This window comes from Phalacrocorax carbo, chromosome 1 (assembly GCF_963921805.1).
Source record: "Phalacrocorax carbo chromosome 1, bPhaCar2.1, whole genome shotgun sequence".
NCBI lineage: Eukaryota > Metazoa > Chordata > Aves > Suliformes > Phalacrocoracidae > Phalacrocorax > Phalacrocorax carbo.
In genome coordinates this window covers 49,762,044-49,786,044 of record NC_087513.1, presented here as the reverse complement: position 1 = coordinate 49,786,044, position 24,001 = coordinate 49,762,044, and positions in this window count along the sequence as shown.

Here is a 24,001-nt window from a genome sequence, read left to right as displayed (position 1 = left end):
GCTTAGAAACTTCATACCAATTTAAATTCTTTGGTGCAAAAAAGACCCCACCCAATAAATAAAGAAGTGAATATAAACTGAGGCCAAGCACCCAGTTTTGTGCTGTTCCCTTGAAGAGCTGGTTCTCTTAGCCAGCATCAAGCAGGGGAGCTTCACCAGTGTCACTGGAGTTACTCTGCAGCTGAGGATTTGACCCTGTTCTTTGAACAGTCATACCAGAATGCCTACTGTTTAGGAATTAGGGGAAGATAGACAGCCATGTGGCGTGGCATAAGCTAATGATTTGGCCTCAGTTTTGTCCGATTAAAGCAGTGGTCATGAAGACAGTAAGTGAAGACAAAGCAGTTTTGTCCTGAAATTGCTTAACGAAGGCAGGACTGACTGAACGGTAGCACTGGTTTGTAGTGACCTTTCATAAAGAAAAGGCAGTCTGTCTGTCATTATGCAAATTCAAGAACATCTGTTCCATGAACCCTGTAATAATGCCTGAGGTTTGCATTGGATGAGAATAAAAACTGTTTTGACAAAGGCTACAGAGTATGCTTGTATTAGCGAGACAGCTTCTTTTTCTAGTCCAAGTCTACCTCAAGAGTAGGGGGGCAGATCTTCAGCTGGAGTAAATTGTCATGGCTTAGTGGAACTGGTTTCTCAGAGTGCTGTTTTATTCGGTGAATAATGTTGAAACCTAAGAGGTAAATCAGACTTACAACTGCATTATCAGAGCATTAGTATTTCATTAGTAACAATGGCAGCAACTGACGGACGACACAATGTGAAGTGTTTATTGCAGCCTTCCTATGCAATCCACAAAAGAGGCAGCAAACATTACTTTAATGAGAAGTCTGCCAGTGACTAACTCACATCTGCTTTAGTTTAATAAAACAAAAAAAGCAAGCAATATTGACAGCAGATATAAACAATAAGTGGATGTCACAGTTCTATTTGATATTTAATAAACCTCAGGAAATATCTATTAAAACCTATTGATTTTTTGCAAGACTGTTACCACCTCTGAATTTAAATGATGGAGGGGCTGGTGTGCTGAGGGTCGTGAGTGCTGGGGACTTGTGCACTCCAGTGGCGGCTGATAGAAATATTATGAACATGGAGCTCAGATAGGAGCACAGCATACAACAGCTCACATCATCCCTTTAAGAAGGGCAGCCACAGGCTCCTTTCATAGGCTTAACTCGAGCATAGGGGAATTAGAGCAGAATTTCATCTTGCCAACATACGTCACAGCTCCTTTTCAGCATTGGAAGCAGCACCCTCCTCTGTGTTTGCAGCCAAACGATAGCTCTGTCCTCAGCTGCAGGGGGAAAGAGGAGGCTGCTTGACTTTGTCTGCACTGGGGCAGTCACAATGATGTCAGTCCTTGCTAGAGGACCTGTTGGAGAATAACCAGCACCCTTTCAGAGCCCAGCTGAGCAGTGTAGGACTCAAAGAATTATTTCTGCCGTACCTATTTTTAAAAGTACTTATTAACTTTTACATCACAGAATGATTCCTAGATATTTTCACAAAACATAATAGCCCAGGGAATAAAGAAGATACACAGATTTTTGCAAGGACTCATAACCAGCTGGGTGGGTTTATTTGCTTTTATGCTGGGTTTTGTTTTTAAAATCCAGCCTGGATTTTGAGGGTGGAAATTTAACCAGCCTATCTATAAAAATGCAAACATTAGACATTAAGTCTAAGCTAAGAAGGGTACCTCCAGCCACTCATAGAGGTTTAATATAGGCATGAAGAATCAGTCTCTGGATATGCCCATGTCTGTTCATTGACTATAGGGTGGAAGCTAGGCAGTTCGCTTACACTAGCCTCATGACTTCTAGATAGCTAAAAGCAGGTGAAACAAATCCTACCCCAGAGGCTGTAGCTTACCCTGCCAGAAAAGGCTATGATAAGTGATGTGACTTACTTTGCCTTAAATAACTAAAAATAGGCAAGAGTCTGGCATTCTTGGCAGTTATTTTGGAGGTGATGGTGAAAACAGTGCAATAGTCTCTATCTCTGGTCTCCATTCAGGAAGTCACCCCCGCAGCCAGCAATTGCTGATGTGGGTATTTGCGGGGGATGATCTGTATCCCCTTTTCTCACTGCAATCCCTTTCCTGCCTCTTGAAAGTGGCAACAGTATAGGACCATCTGCCTTACCACAATAGTACCGAGATGTTTGTCCTGATCTGGAGTGACCTTCGTGGGCAGGATGACCATCCAGCAGTGATTCCCACAGCGAGGGACTGCACCAGAGCTTTCGGGAAATGGCTTTGTTTCAAACACAGGACTACTTGTGTTCCTGAGCGTAGCATGTGAGCAATGAGTTATTTCTGGTAGTTGTCATCATGGCCTGGTACACCTCCCATGGATATTTTTTCCTGCACCTTGCAGGTTTTGGGGGTGAGAGCCTGGGGAGTGCTGCTGGTTTCTGGTTTTGTTTATTCCAGCATCTCTCACGTATTCACTCATGAATTAATTTTACCTTTGGCAGTGATCCCAGCACCATGTAATTTGGAAGTCTGTATTTTTCCCCCCAGCAAATACCTGGGACTAAGATTTTAGGAGTAAAACTACACAGCAGCGTAAAGATATAGGTATCAATATTGTTTTCAATAAAGAACAAATCACTTGCTTTTAAACAGAATAGGCGAAAGAAAAAAACAGCTGAATGGTTAAAGCTGCAACTTATTTACTACTAAAGTTGAAATGTTTTCTGCTCCTTAAAATTTACACAGATGTTTCACCCTCAGAATTGGTGTTGCTAATTCTAAGGTTAAGGCAGCAACTTAAAATATGACAGGAAAAACTGAGAGAATTTTTTCTTACAAGATATAATCAAAAGGTCAGAATTACAAGAAGTGTGCTGAGGCTTTTGTGAAAAAGGATGTTTTTAATCTGAAATCACCTTCTTGCATTTCTAAATGTAGTTACCAACCAAATATAGAAAAACCTGTTTGCTGTCTTCTCCTTCTCCGTGTGAATCATCTGGCTTTCCAGGGTGGAAGTTAAAAAGGAAAAATGCAAGGCAAAGCAATAAAAGCCAGAAATCTGCAAAATCAAATAGTATCCCCATATAGTTTTAAAATAATTGAAAAATGTGATTTCCTAAAATCTTTATAAAATAAAAATAATTGTGAAATTTTAAAGGTGCTTCATACAGTATTTCTGTTCTTCAACTTGCTCTACAATTAAGATGGTCAAGCTAACTTTTTAAAGAAGTAACGTGTTAATTCTGCATTTCCTGTGCTTTCTATTGCTTTCATTGCTAGTGTTCTTGAAAAGTTAATAGGCACTTACATCAACCAACATATGCCTGCAGTTTAAGCTTTGTCTTAACGTGTTATTATGTGATTATTATACAATGCATCAGAAATGACTTCTCGTTATTGTTTTTAATTATGATGATTAACTTGGATTCCTTCTTCAAAAGTCTGATTCTGCATCTTTATTTTAAATCCCAAAAGAGCTTCATTCAAACCTGAGACGTGCCAGAACCAGCCAGACAAATTCTCATCAACACATATTTTATTACTGGTTACATGACAAGTTTGCACTCTTTGGTGGGTCTGTCCATGTCAGTGAAGTAAACAACCTTGTTTGGTCAGGCCATCTATGGATAGTGAGTAACACATTTGGTTAACTAGCTTTCTACAGAGGCAGAATGTGAGGAAGCAGAGATCATTTATTTATGGCATAATTCATATTTTAAAGCCATCATTTATTTATACTGTTGATGCAGTCTTCTTACTAGCATCATATCACAGTCGACTATGCTTTCAAACAACACAAGACCCCCATATATTCCACAAACCAACACTCAGTCATCACAGGCTGTTAGTGCAGCTTTCCAGTGTACACTGCACAAACATTCACATCCAGCAGAACATCAGAGCAAAATAATCCTTCATGCATAGTTCACACTTCTAGTCTCTGCATGCTTTATGCACTGATGAATTACTCAGCTGCGCTGAGGTAATTCAGAATGAACTAAAAAGCAAATTATGGCAGGCGTGTGCTGTAACATTATTATTCTGCAGGCCTGGATTTCAAAATTACTGTCTCCGATACCTGATTCTGAAATATAATGTATTCAGCCTCCACAATATTTCAGCCCGGTATCTTATGTCTGAGGATGTCCGTGGACTCATTTCAAAAGCTTACACAGTCCAGAAACCCAATTTGATTTCTTTCTTTTTGCCTGAAATGGGCCTTGACATTTTAAAATCATTAAATGCAATCTCCTTCCGATGCTCACAAAAGGTCACAAAAACTATGGGACTGCCCCCGTTATGCTACACCACTGCAGCTCTGATCCACTTTAGCGGAGGGAATAAGTGCTCAAGGCATTCAAAATTGAGCTCCTAATGTATTAAGTGCATTAGTAATAGTCACAGCTCTCCTAGAATTTCCATTACAAGGTCTAGATTACCAAGAGGAACAGGCTGTTTGGGATGCAGTTGACTTTAAAAAGGGCTTTAGTATTGTGTTGGATCAGAGCCTGAGCAAACACTTGACATTTTCAAGATTTTTTTTCCCTTCAGAAATATGTTGGGTTTGTTTTTTTTTTATTTGTTTTGTTTTGTTTTTGCCAGGGGGGTGGGGGTGGGGAGGGATGGGATTTAAAAAAAGTATAGTTTAGGCACAGTCTGAAGGAAAAACCAAGATGACAAAACAGGGTGTGGATGACTCATGACGTGCATTCTTGCCGCATGTAGCATATTGCATGTATCAGCAGCTGTTTACAAGCCTCTCTTTAATTTCACACGAAAAGTAGCCGATGACAACCTAAGAGAAAAAGGAATAGCACTAGAAAACAGGACATCTGTGACATGAATACCTTTCTTTCATACACGGCATTGTTGTCTGTTTGCCCTTAAAAAGACAATTTCTCAAGTTACTGAAAAGAAAAGGTTCATCTGTTCAGAGAATACAATCCAGAATGCACTAAATTTGTTAAATTTCATTGGTTTTACTTAGCACTGGACCAATTTTTAAGGCTGCCATTTTCATTCAGTGACAGGAGGATTAAGCCCTAAATCTCTTCTGGCAGGCCAGACTATGGTCAGACAGCTTTTTAAGAAATCCTCGCTCTCTTATTTTCAGCCCTTCCTCCACCCTCCCTCCGGCTGTCCCCTCCTCTCCATTGTGCGAGGGCAGTGTTTGCCTGGCCATGTGGTGAAGCCTATTTCTTACCCTGATCCCGTTCACGGCACATCTGTGTGAACAGCTGTGCTGACACAACAGAGGTGGCTGTAGAGGGTCGCAAGTGACCTGGGTACTCCCAACAGTGCTCCCACTAAGAAATATATACCCAGGGCTACAGCCTAACTTTCACTTGGGTACTCCCATGTCCCAGTAGTAATATCACAGTCTTAAATAACAGCCACCAGGGCTACATCAGCATTGCTGTGGGACAGAATCATATGTTATAGTCTAGTTTATCCAGAGAAATGCTGCCAATGTCGCTGTTTCTCACAGCTCTCCTTATCTAACAGATAAGGGAGGCATCAGATCCTGGAGATCTTACAAAACCACATGCACATGAGTATTTATCTGTGTATCTTGGGTGTAGCAAGAGGCTCAAAAGCAGTACATGAGCATTCTGAAAAGTCACAAGCACAAAACATCCTGGAAAAAAATAGCTATTTTACTCAGTGTATTTATTTTTATGTATTACTCTAATTCGTCAGAGTAATTCCTCCTTTCTGAAAGTGTTTGATTTGTCACCATCACATCTATCAACAGGAATGGATGTGGCTTGACCTTATGTATATGGTCTACATCAAACATTGCAAATTTTTGTGTTCTGAAAACTGAAGTGATACTGCTGTTCTGAGCATATGGTGTTACAGAGGCTGAAACATGCATGTGACAGATAAATAAACATGACTAAGTATGTCTGGGGCCCTCTGTTCTGGAAGTGTGTGCAGCTTCTTATCTTTACCTTCCTGAGAAGTTCCTCCAAATCTGTAAAGAACAAGACCAAAAATAAATGGATTTGGAAATCCACCTGTGTAAAAACATGCTGATGTCAAGTAGGAGAAAGCTGGCATGAAGAGGCACTTTAAAATTAATGATTCATGTCCACTTGGCTGTAAATAGTTTTGCAAGCGAAGATGACAAAAAGCATCTACCTGCAGAGAGCAGAGGTGCTCCCCTGGTTCCTGTAATATCTGTTGTCCAGTTCTGGTCTTCTAGGTAATAGGATCAGCTGAGTCCATTTTTACTACTTTGTGTCCCTTGTGGTTTTCACATTACTTTCCTGGTGTGCTCTGAACACAATCCAGTGTCATCCTCCATCCCTGCTGTTATTTCTTTACACCCCAGTATCTGCACAAAGCACTACTATTTATGCAGCTTATGGGAGAGGGAGAGACTGGTAATTCATTGATTATTGTGAGTCATACCACTGGAGCTATTTCTTTCTAATAATATCTAAGTATCAGCTAGTAGTTTTTCTTCCCTACTTTATCTCTGATTGGTTCCATACACTAGCTGTCTGCTATGCAATGTCAGTGTGTAAGTGTGTAGGTCATCTTGTGATGGCTTTTCCATGAATTTCCACTGCTTAGCTAGAGCTCAACCTTCCGTAGAAGGATTCCTCATATGCAGGTTTCTGTGTTTTCTTCTGTGTTTCTTTTTTTCTCTTCTTTTCTTTTTTTTTTAAACTTTTCTTATGGGGATACAGATGCCAACCCAACAAAGCATTTAGTCACATGCTTCCTGTGTATCCTTATTGAACACAGATAACTATTTGTGGGCTTAAAATTAAACACTATTAATCAAACATTTTGTTGCATTGACACCTTAATTTGCATCACATGTATCACCAGAGGTGTGATGCAGATGAAAATGTGAGTGGTTGTACCACCTCTGAACGTTGTAATGGAGAGCTGATTTGCAACACCTGCCTACCCTGGTAGAAATCCAGCCTTTTTTGCAACTGAAAAGTAAGAGTTCAATAAAGTAGTGTGGACTGATACTAGTGCAAACAAAAACAAAGTTTGCATTGAAAATTTTTTTCCAAAATGTATACACAGGTGGTCTGGCAGGACAAAGAACTCTTGTTTGCAACTCTCTTGATCAAAGCTGTAACAAAATGCTACTGCACAGCTCAGAGAAGCCCATCCATATTAGTGACATTTTTTGCTAAGTTCAGCTCCAAAAGAATGCAATTTACTGAGAATGTATATTTTACCAAGATAAAGGCCATAGTGCACCAGTGTAGGCTGCCACTGGTCTTATTTGTACAGTAATGTGGTAGCTTGCAGAAATTGCAAAGTCCAGATCCAGAAAAGGCTGTAGGTATCTGAAATGAGAATTCAGAACACTTTAAGGTTGTGGAGTGAAAAGTGAGATCTGGGAATGTCACTTCAACTGTTTATACTCCACAGCCACAACTGAATTTGTCTAGGAGAACAGAGGTGATGGAAGTGAAGGTCTGTCCAACGCAGTGACTGTCCTATACATACGAGGGTGAGATTCCTCACTCCTCATTTAAAAGTTTACAACACAGACTTCTCTCTCTGTGCTAGCTGTCTAGACTCCCTTTATAGTCACTAGAGAGAAACAGGCACTTCTAAAAGGCAATTTATCTGACCTATTTTCAATGAGTCTGTGAGGAGAAAATGCACTGTGCTTTGGAAATGCCTGCTTCTCTCCAGAGACCAGAAAGGGCATGTGGACAATGACAAAGAGACTGCGAGTTAGGCAAGGAGGATCTCACTTGAAATTAAGGATTCACAGATAAATTTATTCTGGCATTTCCCAGACTTAGAGAGTAACTAATCCCCATTTGTCTTCTGTTATGGGTGGGCAGGAAGAGGTGACATCTTACAGACATCTTTCTCTGACCCTTGAGAAGGATTGCACTTTTCGTGGATTTGTTTCATAGGCACCCAAATCTGTATGCACCCTTGCGCTGACATCTGAGAAGTGAAGTGGTGCAGAATAAACAGTTACAGGCAAATGGAAACTGTTGATAAGTGCATGTCCTAGCATCTCATCAGCCACACAAGTAATGCTATTGTAGACTTGGACAAGTATGATTTTGTAGCAAAGGTCTGGCAGTGCCAGCAAAAATTAAATGCAGGTTTATTCTAAGGATCTGATCTGTGGAAGCAGCATGAAATGCCTGCGGACACCCCCACCCTCCCCACTTCCCTGTTTACTTGATCATCACATTTACTTGATCATCAGATTAACTGGAGCAGATATATAACTTCTAAGCTAATTTTGCACCCAGGAAGTTTACTTGGGGTTCTTGTAAACAAACGAAGCTTCTTCCTTCCCATGTCTCACCACCTGTAACAGCTCTCACGAGCCACAAGAGGCTTCTTCAGAAACCTGCTACTATCAAATGCCCCATGCAAGCTCATCGTTCTGTACCACTGAGGGCTGAGCTCACAGCTGTGCTCATGAAACTCCCCTGAGCACATTTTGCTGCCTGTGGGCTGTTTCCCCAGTCTCAGAGACAGGCCTTCGACTAAGTGCACGTGCAAAGAAGCCAAAGAGGAAGAGACTTCCCTGCAGCTGTCATTACCCCCTCACCCCCTGAGGTTATCTATACACAACACACGTTTTTTCCAGGATTTCTCCTTGTTTAATTTAGCCTTGGCTAGGTCTTGTCATCAATTTGAAACCTGATGCTGAAGATGAATATATCTGTGACCAAAATACAGTGGATGGATGAATTTTACATCTTTATAAATCTACAGGAACTGGTTCAGAGAAAAGAAGAAGAAAATAAGAAGTGACATTACTAGCATTTAGGTTATGTTTTGGTGTCTGTACAATTAATTCAGAAAGTCATTTAGAGCAAGATAGCAAGATATTTTTAGCATATGACAGTTCAAGACTGCTAAGCTTCTATAATCCTCAAGTAGTTCTTTTATGGTGCACTTTTTAATTACATTTTACACGTATGTATGGCAGTTTATAGTCTTCTTAAAATAAATATTTCCCATATATCCATATGCATGATCCACATTTATTTTGTAGTACAAGATGTGCTGACAGAGATTAAAAGATTGCAACACAGCAGAAGGCGTTGTGCTATCTTGCAAGTGCAAAGTAGGTACCTTTATCTGACTCAGTTTTAGCATCTGTCTTCCGATTCATAACAGCTCTTGTTCCACATAAAACTGTAATCACCTCTCAAGCCTCATTTCTTCAGGCACTGACATTGTAGGCTCTTCGGGGTTGTAGCAAATAAAAACCTAAATGGAAGTTTAAGTCCCAAGGGGAAAAAATGCTTAAACTGCAAAGTTTCTTATTGCAGTCCTCAATAAAGCCTTTGCACTGGAGGAATACACCACAGCCTTTCAAGTGGGTTAGACAGTAGCTAATAATACCTATTTTTGTTACAAGGATGTAACACCTTGCCTCTCAGGGTAGGCTGAAGGAAAAAAACCCTTTCATTAAAACACTTTTTCCCTCCAAAAATTAGTACCTTGCAAAACTCTGGAAGCAGGGGTTTTGACTGAGGGAAAGGTTAAAAATTACTTTTTTTTTTTTCCTCACTTGCTTACTTGTGCCTGATTGTAAAGGTGATCTGGTTAGCTTAAAGTTGTGCCTTGGCACAGTTAGCAGTGAGGCATGGTGAGTGCTGCAGTGAGCTGACATGAGGAAACTTGCTGTGTATTTTGCCCCTGTGATGGGGATGCCTGTATCCATTCCTGCTGGGGAGACTGAGGAATCGGGGCACAGCCACCGACAGATGATTTGGGGTGTCCATCCCCGAGAAGGCTGCAGAAGTGGAAGCTTCCTGCAGGGATGCCCCTTGGCACCGTGCTGCAGCATGGCCTGACCTCCGCGGCGCTGCCCCTCATCACCTTCCTGTCCCAGTGCTGGGGCACTGGCGTCAGCCCTCCTCACTTGCTTCACACACCAACACCACCGACGGGGGCATGGTGCTGTGGATTTGGCGCTGAGGAGTCATGGGACGTGTCTTGTTCTGCTTAGTTGTCTTTAAAAATATTTTCCTGCTGGACCTGGAGCCGGGTCAAAGCCAGGCTGGTTCCATGGGAAGGGGAATGGTGTTGCCCTACTGCTAACACAGTGATGCCAGTGGAATCATAGATATAAATTACAGTAAGAAAAATCTTAATCCTCTATTTTGTCTGTCTCCGCCTTCACCCTTCCAGTTGCTGCCAGCACCTCCTTTTCACACACTTGGAAGGGGTTTTATGATGTTTTTGCTGGCAAATAGCTATGGTTTCTGTATAACAGGCTTTCTTGTAAGGAATGACAGAACAAATAAAGAAACACAGGTTAGACAGAACTAGTATCAGAACTTGCAAGTAAATGGGTGAGACACTAAGCTGTGGTATTTCTACTTCACTTCTTAATATGAACTAAGAAACAGGTCCCTCAGATCATCACCTCATGTGTTTGACAAAAGGAAGCCCCTGGAGGCTTGCCACTGTTTCAGACATAAAGGCTGAGAAAATAATTTGGTATCTAGCAAATGTACAGGACCTTTAGGTATCTGACTTTCCTCAGGACTGTGGTGGAGCAGGCACTCTTCACTGGGTTTGCCTGAGCTGATCATGGCCTTTCTTAAAAAGCAGAGGCTCTGTGAAATCTTCCCTGTTTACTTCATGGTAACTCTTAAGCAATAAGTGAAAAGTAAGTAGTGCAAAGTATCACTACCAAAGCATGAGCTACACGAGCCATAGGCACATCCACTGTAGAAACAACTCCTTAAGAGAAGGCTAAAATCCTTTTAAATATTTAAATACTGTAGTTGAAGTAATAAATAATATAAAAAGCAGAAATCAACAATGTAATTGTTAAAATTATTATTAAGCCACCAACTTTCTAGGAAACTTTGTGAGAACAGGAGAAAAAACAAATTCCAACTTATCTTCTGAAGCAAACTCTCTTAAATCCTTGCTCATGAGGTATGTTTGCCAGCAATGGGAAGAAAAGAACCTCTGGTATGAAAGCCTCTTACTTTGCATGGTTTTCACAGATTTTTTAATAAACTCCTCCTACCTATGAAGGTATTTCACAAGACACTATATGATTAGCTGTTGAAACTGTGGTTCAGCCAGTATGTTAAAATACAAGTACTGAAGTGGAAAATTGAGTTGGTGGTAGTAACCTTGTAAAGAGGAGAAAACCGACCCAACAGAGGAAAAGAAATCTATGACAGGACACTTATCTAGGAGGAAGATAAATTATCCCTGTGATTTATTTTCTTTTTTTTTTTTTTTTTTTTTAATTTTAAACTGCAGCACAGATCAATGGAAAGCAATGGGCATTCAACTGGAGTCCCACAGTATGAAAAACATTTTTCTGAAGAAGCGCTTAATAATTTGCAATGCTTTTGCAATTCCTTTTTCCAGAAGGAATGGCCTTTCCAGGTCAGTAGTAGAGAAAGAGCAAGAAATTCTAAAAATTTTAAGGTTATAAGGTCAAGCACTGTTAGATCAAAAAGTGACAACTAGGGTTACTAGTAATTTAATGTTTAATGTTTAATGTAGTACTAAATTGTGCCTATGGCAATCATTGCTGCACACTTAATTTTGCACAAAATTCTTGCCCCAGAGAACACACAGTTCTGCATTTTACTTTGGTGTCTATTTGAATCTAGACCTCATCTTCTATACTACTCAAATTATTTTTAAAATTTAGCACTGTTATATTTCTCTTGGTGTTTTTCTCTTCTCTTCACAACCTAGAGGTGCCGATAGTAATTTTTGTAGTTGCTGCGTAAAGACATGTAAGAACATATGTTGATTCTCCCTTCTGATAAATTCATGTGGTTTACTGAACTAGTCCTGCAGGAACTAAATGGCAAATGCTGCACAGTTGTGTTAATCCCCTTTCTTGGATGAACGTGGGACAAGGCAGGGGCAGAACAGGCAAAGATCACAGTCATCGAGAACAGCCACCATCTCCTTTCCCCGCCTTTCACTGGAAGACTTTGGCTTTGCTAGTGTTGGCAGCACTGGCTGCTGCAGCCATGCCTCGTGCCTCCTCACCCCTTTTGCAGCTCCTGAGTAAAGGATTATGACAGGTTGCACAGGAGTACCTGCCCTTGCAGGTCCAGTTATTGTTGTGGACATCAAAACATCTGCTGATCCCTGTCTCACTACTGCTGGTCCTTCTGGTAACTCAATGGCTACCCCTAGCCTTGTATCCTGCACCTTCACACCATGCTCACCTTCCTGCTGCAGGAAACTGAAAAGTCACTGACAAAGACAAAAGAGGAAGAGAAAATGCATTTTTCTCTTGCACCTTGGGGAAGATTTGTGCTGAAAGCAGAGATGCTACTAAAGCCGAGAGTCATCAGGTGCTGTGTTCTTTTCACTTGGAAACCAACAAAGCTCTCTTCTTGGCCAACTTGATTCAAGTATGTTTGGGGGTCTAGTTCAGTGATGCTAGAAAGCATATATGTAGTAGGTTTCTGTCAGTAAGTGAGAAAAACAACTGGAGATTTCAAGGCAACTGTATTTAAGTCAACAGGACCTCTCACATATTAATGGCTTTTTCTGGATTGGTTCATAAAATGATAGCTAATCCTAGCTTGTAAAAACAAGCAAGTTCACCAGAAATGAGTTGAGTTTGGCCAAACTTCCCAAACGTGCCTCCCTACCTGGAAAATTTACTCATGATGCTGTGGTGTGCGTAAAGCAGAAAATTAAATTACGTATGTCAGCAAAGTATCGTTAGCCCAATACTCTTGAACCCATGAAGAGAAGACCAGAATCATAACATCTATATGCTTCTAATAAGGATACAACAATTAACCTTATTCTATATCTTACATGTTTGTGCAAATGATAGTTTATTCACAATAGCAGCTCTTCTGAAAGGAGTTCTTAATTGCTACAGCATCTGTCTCAGACAGCAAGGGAAAATTTTGTGTGCCTAAAGCAACTGGACAGAAGGGTGACGTGGTTGAGCACTAAGAAAGTTTCTCAGTCCTCTGCTCAGTCTTCCCAGGTGAAGCAATGTGCTTCTTAAGGAGTAAATCCTTTGTTTTTCATCCCCTTCTGATGCCTTTACCTAAGAAGTGTGGTGAGACATGCCTACAGGGCTAGCTGAGCCATTTGTGTTATATTATCTACATATTCATGTTACCAGTTGAGCAAACCAAGAGAAAATAACATAGAGCAAAGGAGAGAAAAATATTTGCATGTAAGGTAATAGTGTCAGGAACACAGTATCATTTCTAAGCCACGGGCTGCTCACAGGGGTTTGTTTATTGTTGTTATTGGTTTTTTTTGAACGAGAGATATTAAACTCTGAGTCTTACCCGTGCAATATTAGCAAGCTTTCACAGGTAGGGGTGGTAATTATAAGGCTTCATTCATTGGGAAGAATGCTGGAAGCCTGAGGGACATGCTTTCTTGGTATGGTATAATTGTACTTCCTTCTCATAAAAGGACGGTGCTTATTTCCCGTAACAGCTTGGCAGGCATAAATAGCTACCTTTACCAGACCCAAACCACTATCCACTCATGTCAGGGGAAAGAGTTTCATTGTCCTCACCAAGTGCTGCTGGATTGGGTTCATAAACCCTGTCAAATAAAGCATTTAAGTATGCAAATAGACTCATTGCTCTAAATGGGAACATTCATGTGCTTTGCTATGCTAATTATAGAGATCAAGTAATACCCATATATCTACATGAACAGCAAGTCAGAAACAAGAACAGAATTGCAAAGAATTCATTAGGAACCAAAAGGTAGAAATCCTCAGCTGGACAATACTGAGTTGAGGTCCCACCACATGGGGCCCATGCACCTTGAAACCCTTTTTTGACATGAGTAGGCTGCAGCTCTGTCCCTTTCTCTGACTTTTCCTTAGCTTTGAGGTTCTCTAGTTTTCTTTGCTTGTTTCTAGGGTTCTTTTAGGCCTTTTCATAAATTGTCACCTGCCTTTGGCTCCCAGAAACAGATCTGACCCTTCTCACAAAAATCTTCTCAGCTTTAGAACATTTTTCCCCACAGCTCCCTTGTGATGGCTATTCTGGCTCCAGGGATCCAACATTACAGCTGAAAAAGACTACAGTCTTTATCAAGGGTCCCGTACACAACTTTGAAGAAAAGTGCTAAAGCCTTAGTCTTTTCTCTACCTCTGGTTTTCCAACAATCTTTTATTCATTGTGATTAAGACTGCAAGGAAACAAACATTCTCTTCCTAGCACATATGTTATTTTCTGGAAGACTGTTTTTTATCTCTTGATCCAATCTGGTAATTTTTTCCATATCTTTCCACCTGCTGTCTAAAAAGAGCAGTCTGACAGCTTGCTTCCTTTATAGGAGAGTCCTAATTAGTCTAATCAAATTATCATAGCCTTCCCCCAAATACCCTATTGCTCATCTCCCCCTTTCTGCCCAAGATTCAGTCAATTGGAGGTACTGTCTCCAAGAGTGGTTCATTTGAGTGGACAATCATCAGATTTAAGAACTCTCATAATTCTCCTAGTGACAGCTCTAAGGATTTCTCCCATCAGCTGCTGTGGTTTTATCTCAAGATGGAAGAAGCTGATAAAGCAAAAAACAAACTCCTTCCTCCCATCTACTGTCCCATTCAACACAGGATTAGAAGCATTACAGCTTACACCAGTGTTATGTCCTCGATGTCAGGCAAAATGCATTAATAATATGTGTATTCATCAAATTCTTACTTTAGGTGTTAAAGTCCAAATAAAAGCTAATAAAAGGCAAAAAAACCCCAAACCCCCAAACCCCAACCATTAAATTCAGCTTTATTTGGAAATCTTAGTAGGAAAAAGCACTGCCAGATTCCAGGAAGATCACCAGTTCATCCACACTACAGGGCTTGAAACAATGGGGAAGGGACTGCACCACCTCAGGCATCATCTGTCTGGAGCTGTCCTGAGAAGGACACAGTCACTGTTTTAGGCCTGTAGCTAAATGTCACAATCTCGTTCTTAATCAGCTTCTTGCATTTAAAAGCTTCCTTCTTTCATGGGACTGTATATTTAATAACAGCTGAGGGTGGTGTCATTTAAAATGCTGGGTGTGAGCAGAACCTGAGGGCTCTTCCATGGTATTCCAGCTGGCTGGTACATCTGAAAGCAAACCTCAGCCTGCTCTAGAAAGATGTATTCAATACATTTCATCACCTCCCCATTTATTCATTCATGTACCAGAGGCCTGTGCCCCATAATTCAAAGCCTATTGAACTCCACGATAGTTATCCTCATGAACCTTCATGGGTATTTGATTTAGCCCTGGCCCCACCCCCCCAACAATTTGTTTTGGGGAGTTTTTCTTTCTAAACATTGTTTCTTTATAGGCATATGAATCAAAGTTTTCAAGACTCACAATACGTCCTGTAGCATGTTTGGGGAGGGGAAGTTGCAGTACACAAGAAGTATAAAAGTCAGCAATTCTTTTTTAATCTGGAGAAGGAGATTATTGTGTCCTTGCTACAACTAAGAAGGCGTTTAAGCAAAAGAAGACTACTATGCTGTTCAAAATTAAAAATTATACTTTTCCAGAAAAAAAAATTAATGAGTCTTATAATGAGGCTACACCTGTCATATAGAATAATTTCACTATTACAACAGAAAAAGAGATGGAATGAAATAACTACCTGTTCTTTTATTGAAACAATAATAGATAAAAGTCTGTCAAATAAGAATTTTTAAGGAGTCCTTCTTAGAAGTTAAAACCAGGTAAATTTGTTACCTAGGGTAAATTTGACCAAAGAAATTGTTTTAAAGGGGATATACTCAGTTATTAAATGTGAAGGGAAAAACAATAAAAAGTAGCAACAAGATTCTTAACTGTTCATTAGTTTTCAGGATATTCCAGTGTACTTATTTTGGAACTAATACTTGGCACAGCTGTAATGATGGATCACATTTAATCAGAAACAGTTAATGTACATTCTAAAGCTTAATTGCTTGAAGTTGGTAGACTGAGAATCATAATTTACCTAAATTTTCTAAATTTGAGCAAGAAATTTATGCAAATGAATCTTTAGTGGTACACCTCTGACCAGGCACTGTAGGTTCAGTCCTGAGAGCGGTGGCCCTGTGGTTCCTGTCAAAAGTTTTCTGCAGTTTTTTCACTGCAGAAGGATCAGACCAGGAAGTAATCTTGAATTATTTCAAAATCTGAAGGGAATTTGACTTTGGAAGAAGCATGAGCAGAAGACAGGATGCCTTAGTTCACATGGAGCTCTGCAAGAGCTCTTAGCATGGCCTGTGTCAAAATGCAAAAGTGTCTAAAACTTACGCTCCTGAGCTGTTATACTCCTAGAGGACTAGACCAGAGCAGCTGATGTGAAACACACACCATCTGCTGCTGCATGGGCAGTGCCCAGGTCCAAGTCCAGGGCTGGAGCCCTTCCACCTCCCCTTGAGCCCTGCTGGGCAGTCCAGGGCAGGCTGGCACAGAAGCTACTTGTTCACTCTCAGGAGCTACGCTGTTGGTTGTGGATGAGCAGGATGTGTGCCAGGCTGGGCTGGTGAATCACACCTCCCTCCCCCAGAGCTGCCCCTGCCAAAGGCAGGAACTGCCCACCAGTCAGCCCGTACTGATGGGAAAAGAGCAAAGATTTGGATGCAACCCTGAAGTGGCTGGTGGCACACCAAGGCAGACTTCGAGCTTGCTTGAAGGCACGTCTATGTAGACATAGCAAAGGGCAGCTCTCCCCCATTCAATCTCAGTCAGCTCATGGAGCTTACCTCTGCCTGAAAGACATGAGATTGTTCCTGCTGTCTGGTAATACAATTAAAAATATTTTATTTTCCTCCTGAGTCCTTGCAAGATGTGTGTGGATATGCGTGTGTGAGTGTGAGAGACTAAGCAGAGGCAAATGTGACCTCTCTAAATATGTTAGCATAGACTAAGCATTTTGTACTGTTTAAACTATTCCATTTTCTAATTTAAAAAGTCAGGGCATTAGTTCATCGTAATTTTACCTTGGAAGAGGAAAAAAAAAAAAAGCAAGCTTAGAAAATTAAAATACATTAAAGTCTCAATGTTCTGGTGAGTGCACCACTGTGTGCAGACAGAGCAAAACTAAGTCTTGCTTGGATTCACAGTCTGCACCTTGTATGGGTCAGATTGCAGCAGCAATGTGAGTAGGGAGCAAATTTGTCCTGCATTCATGCTTCTAGCATACCTATATCATATAACTTGAGTGGTCCACCTTCCCTTCCCCCTCAGAGAGCAAAAAGAAAAACAGAAATATCATGGGAAAAATGTGGCAAGAAATGTGCAAAATGTGAAATAATTTAACAGAGCATAGTTTGGCTGTTTCATGACTGCCAGAAGTTTTATGAATGAACTTTTTATGGTGTTCAAGCAATAAACTTCCAACATTTGGAGGTTTTAATTACTGCTGCATTTTGGTTTTTTTTTTTTTAGTGTTTCATTTCAAACACCTCCAGTGGGACAGTGTAAATCAGAGAGCTCAGGCCTTTGTGTATATTATTACTCTTTCATGTGGCTCATCCATATTACCCAACAGTAAAATTCAGTGTCAATATTTCTGAGACAATGTGTACTTAACTTCTTTCTTTCTTCTGGTCAGGTGCTAATTTATTATTCCTGTGTACCAGGACCTGTCTGTTAATGATGCATAATAGGACTATTTTAATCCACAAAGAAGGTGGAAATGCATATATAAATCATTCTTTCCCCCCCACCCTTTTTTTGGGGAAGCACAAAGAGCATACATTAATAATGACTGTAGTGAAGACTAGCACTTTATTGGTACTAACATGAAGAAGAAACACATTTTATTGGTGCTAACATGAAGAAGAAACATAACTTACTCTCAGGAAGATTCAACACTTGAAATAGACCTCGGCTAAGTGATATTTCTCCTGGTTAGTTAACAAGGCTTGCTGATTTCCTAGGAATCATCAAGGTTTTCTTGTGCCTTTTCATCCTTGGGCCACTCCTAGGGCAGTGGTTATTGCAGCTGGGCTAGGTCTGTTTCTAGGGCTCATCTCCTCATTTTCATTCCTAGAGTCCTGCTACTGTAATTAACCTTCAGTAATGTGGTAAGATCTCCCACCAAGGCACCAAAACTTTGTCTAATGGACATGAGAGAGTCTTTTCTAGTTGGAAAATCCAGGAGGAACAAAACTTATCCTAAACCCACCCACAAATAAGACTTGACCAACCAGAGTGATGCACTAAAGGCACATGATCTTTGACCAAGTGGTCTCTGGCTTAGACCTTTCTTTTTTCAGAGCACTCTGGAAATGGATCCAGAAATCCACTGCAGCACTCTAGAGTTCAAACTCTCCCCCAGTAAATAGCAGCAAACCTGTTCCTCTCCTCTGTGTCCGAAGGTACTGCTGTGGGTCCATATTAGAACAGGAAAATCTCAGCGGCACCATGCCAGGGTGCAATGGAATGGCTTTGGAGCCCATGTCCAGTATTCATGCGCAGTGTCTGCTTAGGAAAGCAGTGAACCAAGGTGAGCGTAGTAAGATCCCTCCTTCTCCCTGCAATTAGCAGTTTAAGGATTTCTCATATTGGAGGCTGTATCCATACTTCCATGTTTAATCTGCCCTCCACAGATTTGTCTACAGGGCACCCTTATCTCCCTGAGACATTTCTGCAGTGAGTTCTCATTGCTTCTCAGATGGTAGCTGTTCTACATCCCTCATCATCCTGGGCAACCTTCCCTGTACTTTAATAGTGCCATCAAAGATGAGATAAGCAGAACTGCACATAGTTTTCAAGCTATGGGCACATCAGATATTTATACTGTGGCCTAACAATGCTCTCTGTTCTGTCCTATGCTCCTTTTCCAATAGTTCATAATATTTTATTTGCCTTTCTGCCTGCTGCTGAGCCCTGGGCTGGCACTTTCAGAGAACTGTTCACAATGATGCTAACATCACTTTCCTGAATGTGGTAAAATAAAATTTAGAGTTTTCATAAGCTTCTCCTGGACTGTTTGGGATCAATTATACTCCCCACTATATTGCTGGAGGCTGGAGAGCTTTTTTGGCACATGCAACCTTTTTTCCGTAGACATCCCCTTTATTACCAGCCCTTCAAGTGGCTTGTGCAGCTGACATGGCACCATGTATTCTTATTCTTGGGATGCTTTGGAACAATATATTGTGAATTTGTGTCCTGCAGAAACACCCATTAACTGTGGCTTATTCAAGAGACAGTTTGTTCTATCTTTTGCTGAAATATTAATTGCCCACCTTCTCCAGAATAACTCCTCATCAGAACAGTTAAATTCTTAGTTTACGGAGGGTAAAATGTTCCTTTCAGCTGGGAACCCACTTCATAAATCTGTGTGTGAATCTTTGCAGTACATCAGACTTGGTATTTTATATAAACATGCAGATTTACAGCCACATTTTATGCAAACATGTACATACAATTAATGTACAAAGTTCATTAGTGGCTCTTGATTGGGTCTAGACAAAACAAGGATGTCTTCAAGGGATACAGTGAGAAGAGCTCATTATGTATATGCAGTAAAGTGGTATGAGATCTGAAAGCAGAACTAATATCTTTCATTAGACAACTGTTATAGTTTGAAAAATAAAAAACAAGCTCTTGGGCACATAAGATATTTCAATCTGAAAGAAAAACAGTAGCTTTCAAAGCTAAAGACAAGCACAGACCAATTGCTCAGAGTTTAGTTAAATATGTATCAATTAGATCATCTCTAAAAAAATGACAGCTGGTATCAGTGAAGTAGAGGTAGAGTACCACTAGAAAATGTAGAGTTAGGGTTATTTTTTCCTCAGCACTTGGCTTTTATCAACATTGAATTTCATTTGCAATTTTATCACCCTGTCTCTCCAGTAATGTGAAAGCTTTCTGCAGCTCTTCACAGCTCACTGTAGATTTGATTATTCTGAATAACTTTGCCTTCAGCAACCTTTATCACCTCACTATTCCCTGCTTTTACCAGATGACTTACACTGAGTATCCATACATCCTGCTTTATTACACAGTACTGGCATACTGGTACTGTATGGAAGTACAGCCATAACCCATGCCATACTCATCACCAAGTTTTTGTGAACTTTGAAGCATAGGAGAGTTTCCTGAAGGTGACCATCACACAGTGAGCTAGTTTTTCACACACTTGAGGATGTTTGAAGAAGGATTCACTTGACAGCTCATTTAAAAATAAAACAAAAGCCAGAAAACTTAAGGCATGCAGTATAGCTCCTCTGAGAAATGTTTATTTACATCAGATGAAGATCTATCCATATGTATTTTCTGCTTTTAATTATGCATCACATTCTATAGATTTTCAAAGACCGTTACAAAATACTTTCTATTTTACTCTAGGCTATAAATGTACTGACCTGTATCCCCCTAACTTGTGAGACAGACACCATACCCTTTGACTTAGAGCCTGTAACAGAGTGAAATTTAGTGGCATTGCATCTGCTCTGCTTTCAGATCTAACTTCAATTTGAGCACCAGGCAAACAGGGTTATGGAGGGTTTGTTTACAGTTATTTCCTATATCTCAGAATGGAACTAAAAAAAAATTAATTCACCAGTAAATAGATGATTTGCATCATGGATTGGCAGGAAATGTAATTTTATGATTGGACATGAGATTTGCCTGGGTTTTTGCCAAATATTTAACATAGCCTACATGTATTTTTGGAATTGGACAAGCTATTATTTAAATGCTGTAATCTGTACTTCAGATAGAACAATATGCCTGACAAGCACAGTAGATAGTTGGAAAAATACTAATTATAATTATTTTCAGTTTCAGTAAGATCTGATAGTTCTTTTTCAGGAATTCTGTTGCCTTCCAATTTTGTGATAAAAGTTTGGGAAATATGAGGACTACTATTTTTTTCTGAGTTTGCCTATTAGCATGGAAATTTGAATTCTTGTAGACATAATAAATATCAGTCACAGTAGACTGCAGACCCTGATTCTATCCCTGGGCTCTAGACTTTCTGTGCTTGTCTCCTGGAAGGGGAACAATAGCTGGGCACCTCTCCAACACATTCCCTACTTGGCAGCAAAATGTGACTTCACCCACTGTAAACTGCAGAGCCATGCCATGCCCTCTAGGCTACAACAGCTGGAAATGTTAATCCGTGTTCATTATCGGTGGGCAGCTGAATTAAGACCTCACTGAAACGAGTGAAGAAGCTGATGCTTCTCAGTACCATATTGCTATGCCCTCTGTTAACCCATACTGTGCCAGTCTATAGCAGACAACAGAGAGCAGAGATCCTAAATATTTTCCCCACTGTGGTCACTCCAATACTGAAGACAATACATTAAGTCAATAAAATGTTCAATTAAGGCTCATTTGATCTAATGTGAGGCTGAACTGAATTATATTGCAGTATGTAGGTTTTCCCCCAAGCATTTCTACATGTAGATTTGCCCTCAAGCACTTCTGTTTTGGTTACTCCCTCTTCAGCTCCTACAGCTTTTCTTAGAACCATGCCATGTAGGAAATTATTACAAAAGAAGCATGGCCAGCAGGTCAAGGGAGGTGATTCTGCCCCTCTACTCCACTCTGGTGAGACCCCACCTGGAGTGCTGCATCCAGCTCTGGAGTCCTCAGCACAGGAAAGACATGGGCCCGTTGTAGCAGGTTCAGAGGAGGGCCACAGAAACCATCAGAGGGATGGAACACCTTTCCTATACGGAAAAGCTAAAAGAGTGGAGGTTGTTCAGCCTGGAGAAGAGGAAGCTCCAGGTAGACCTTATTGGGGCCTTTCAGTACTTAAAGGGAGCTTATAAGAAAGATGGGGACAGACTTTTTAGTAGGGCCTGTACCAATACGACGAGGGGTAATGGTTTTAGACTAAAAGAGGGTAGATTCAAACTAGATATAAGGAAGAAATTTTTCGCACTGAGGGTGGTGAAACACTGGAACGGGTTGCCCAGAGAGGCGGTAGGTGCCCCATCCCTGGAAACATTCAAGGCCAGGCTGGATGGGACTCTGAGCAACCTGATCTAGTTGGATATGTCCCTGCTCACTGCCGGGGGGTTGGACTAGATGACCTCTAAAGGTCCCTTCCAACCTAAACTATTCTATGATTCTATGATTTTACGATTCTATGATTTTAATTTCATTTTTAAAAATTAAAAGGAAAATACTGAATAACAAGATTTGTAAATGTATCTTTCAAGATATTTTTCATGGAAGGCAATATTATCTCACCCTTGTCACTGAAAGACCTAAACCTCATTGCTTTAACTTAACTTAAATAAATAAATATGTAGTCTGTGAGAACCGCTTTACCACTTTGTTGGGGGCTTACAGCAGTCATAAAAGAAAAGAAGTGGTTTGGTGTCCATAGTGTGAAAAAAATTATTAGCTTCCGGATTCCTATTTTTCTTACAAGTTAGGCCTATTTTGCAGAGATATATTCAAAAGGGAAGCTAGAAGCATGTATGGTAATAGCTAAGATCAGCCTTGGCAGATTCTGCTGACTGTATTTAGACACATTTTCTTTTTGGGTTTAGGTCCAGCTGAAAAAATGGTTTATGTGTCTAAAGCCAGGAGTGTGAGAGAAAGCCCTGTTCATCTGTTGTCAAAACTGGAGTCTCATAAATATCACAAATGCCTTGGCTTTCCATTTGTAAAGCTTTCAAAAATGGAGGAAATGTAGCTCCTCTGAACCTGGGAAAAGGATACATTTTATAAAGTGGGTTTGTATTTTATTTAATTTTCAAGGAAATAGCCTGCGTTTTGTTATGTTTCTTTCCCAAGATATGATGTTGGAAACTTTAAAGAAGAACAGATGGAAATTTGTTTTGAAAGGATATAATTAAGGATCAAGAGAAAACTAATCTGGATTTAAATAGCTTAAAGATGTTGTTGAATGTATTAATGCAAGAAAATATTAAAGTGCAATGCAAGTCAGAGGCTCTTTGAAAGAAGCCCAAGGACTCCAATCTATGAGCAGTCATGCTGAAATTTGGTGCATATGGAGATAATCCATATATATTGGTGCCAAAATTATTTAAAGAATTTTGTTTGCAAGATTTGAACCTGGAAATGTTGGCATTCAGGTCTTTCTGGTTTAGCTCCTCCTCCATCTTCTCTTAGGTCTTGATACAGTGAACGTAGGAAAAAAACCCATGACTTGAAAAGGCAAAATCCTGTGTGTTTTTTATATATATAGAGAGAGGTAAGGGTATAAATAAGTGTTTCGCTGAGCAGACCTGGCTTGCTGAGTTGTGGGACATAAGGATCACCTGGTTTCAGACCTTTCCAAGATCATTAGCAGATTCTGAAAATTAGTATGAGGCTGGCTGATATTTCCAGCCTCTTGTGAGACTCTGTCCTGTGAGACTGATCCTGAAGAAGCAGCCACTGTGCCAATGTGTACATTGCCTCATTCTACAGGTCAAAAGATACGACATCTGTACTGAAAGTTTTCAGTAAAACTGGTGAAATATGGTGTGACGCTGTTTCCACAGATGTCCTCAGCAAAAGAGAAGTCTCCTGTCAATCTCCAAGGTAAAGGATTGTCCAATTTTAACTGATGAGAAGATCATATCCTGGGCCTCAAAAAGAAAACAGAGTCAAATATGCAAAAAGGTGTTCCAAAAATTAGGATGACACCTGTGTCAGTATCTTGCAAAGACACCTGAACGTTAAAAAAAAAAGTCAAGTTTCTGGATACTCCCAGAGAAACGCAGAGGCACTACGAGTCCAAAAATCAATTAAATTGTCTGATTTGTCACTTTCTTAAAACAGTGATTAGAAAGGTAATCTCCATTCTCCAGGGTATTTAATAAAATTTTAGTGTAACAGGCTAAGGGTTTTCAGTTTTATTTGTCAGATGTCAACATCCTGGTTCCTAAATGTAAATTAAAATTTTCTTATATTTTATTGGTATTTATTGACTTTTAGGTTCACTTAAACATTTATAAGCTCTTATGTTTGAAGTTTTGGTAGATTTGTTTTCATCTAGGAGGCAGCTGCATGGATAGATGAGGGAAAAGAGCTCGATTCCTTCTATTTTTGCCATGATGAGGTGTTTGAGGAATAAAGATCTAAAGTTTAAGGTGGTTC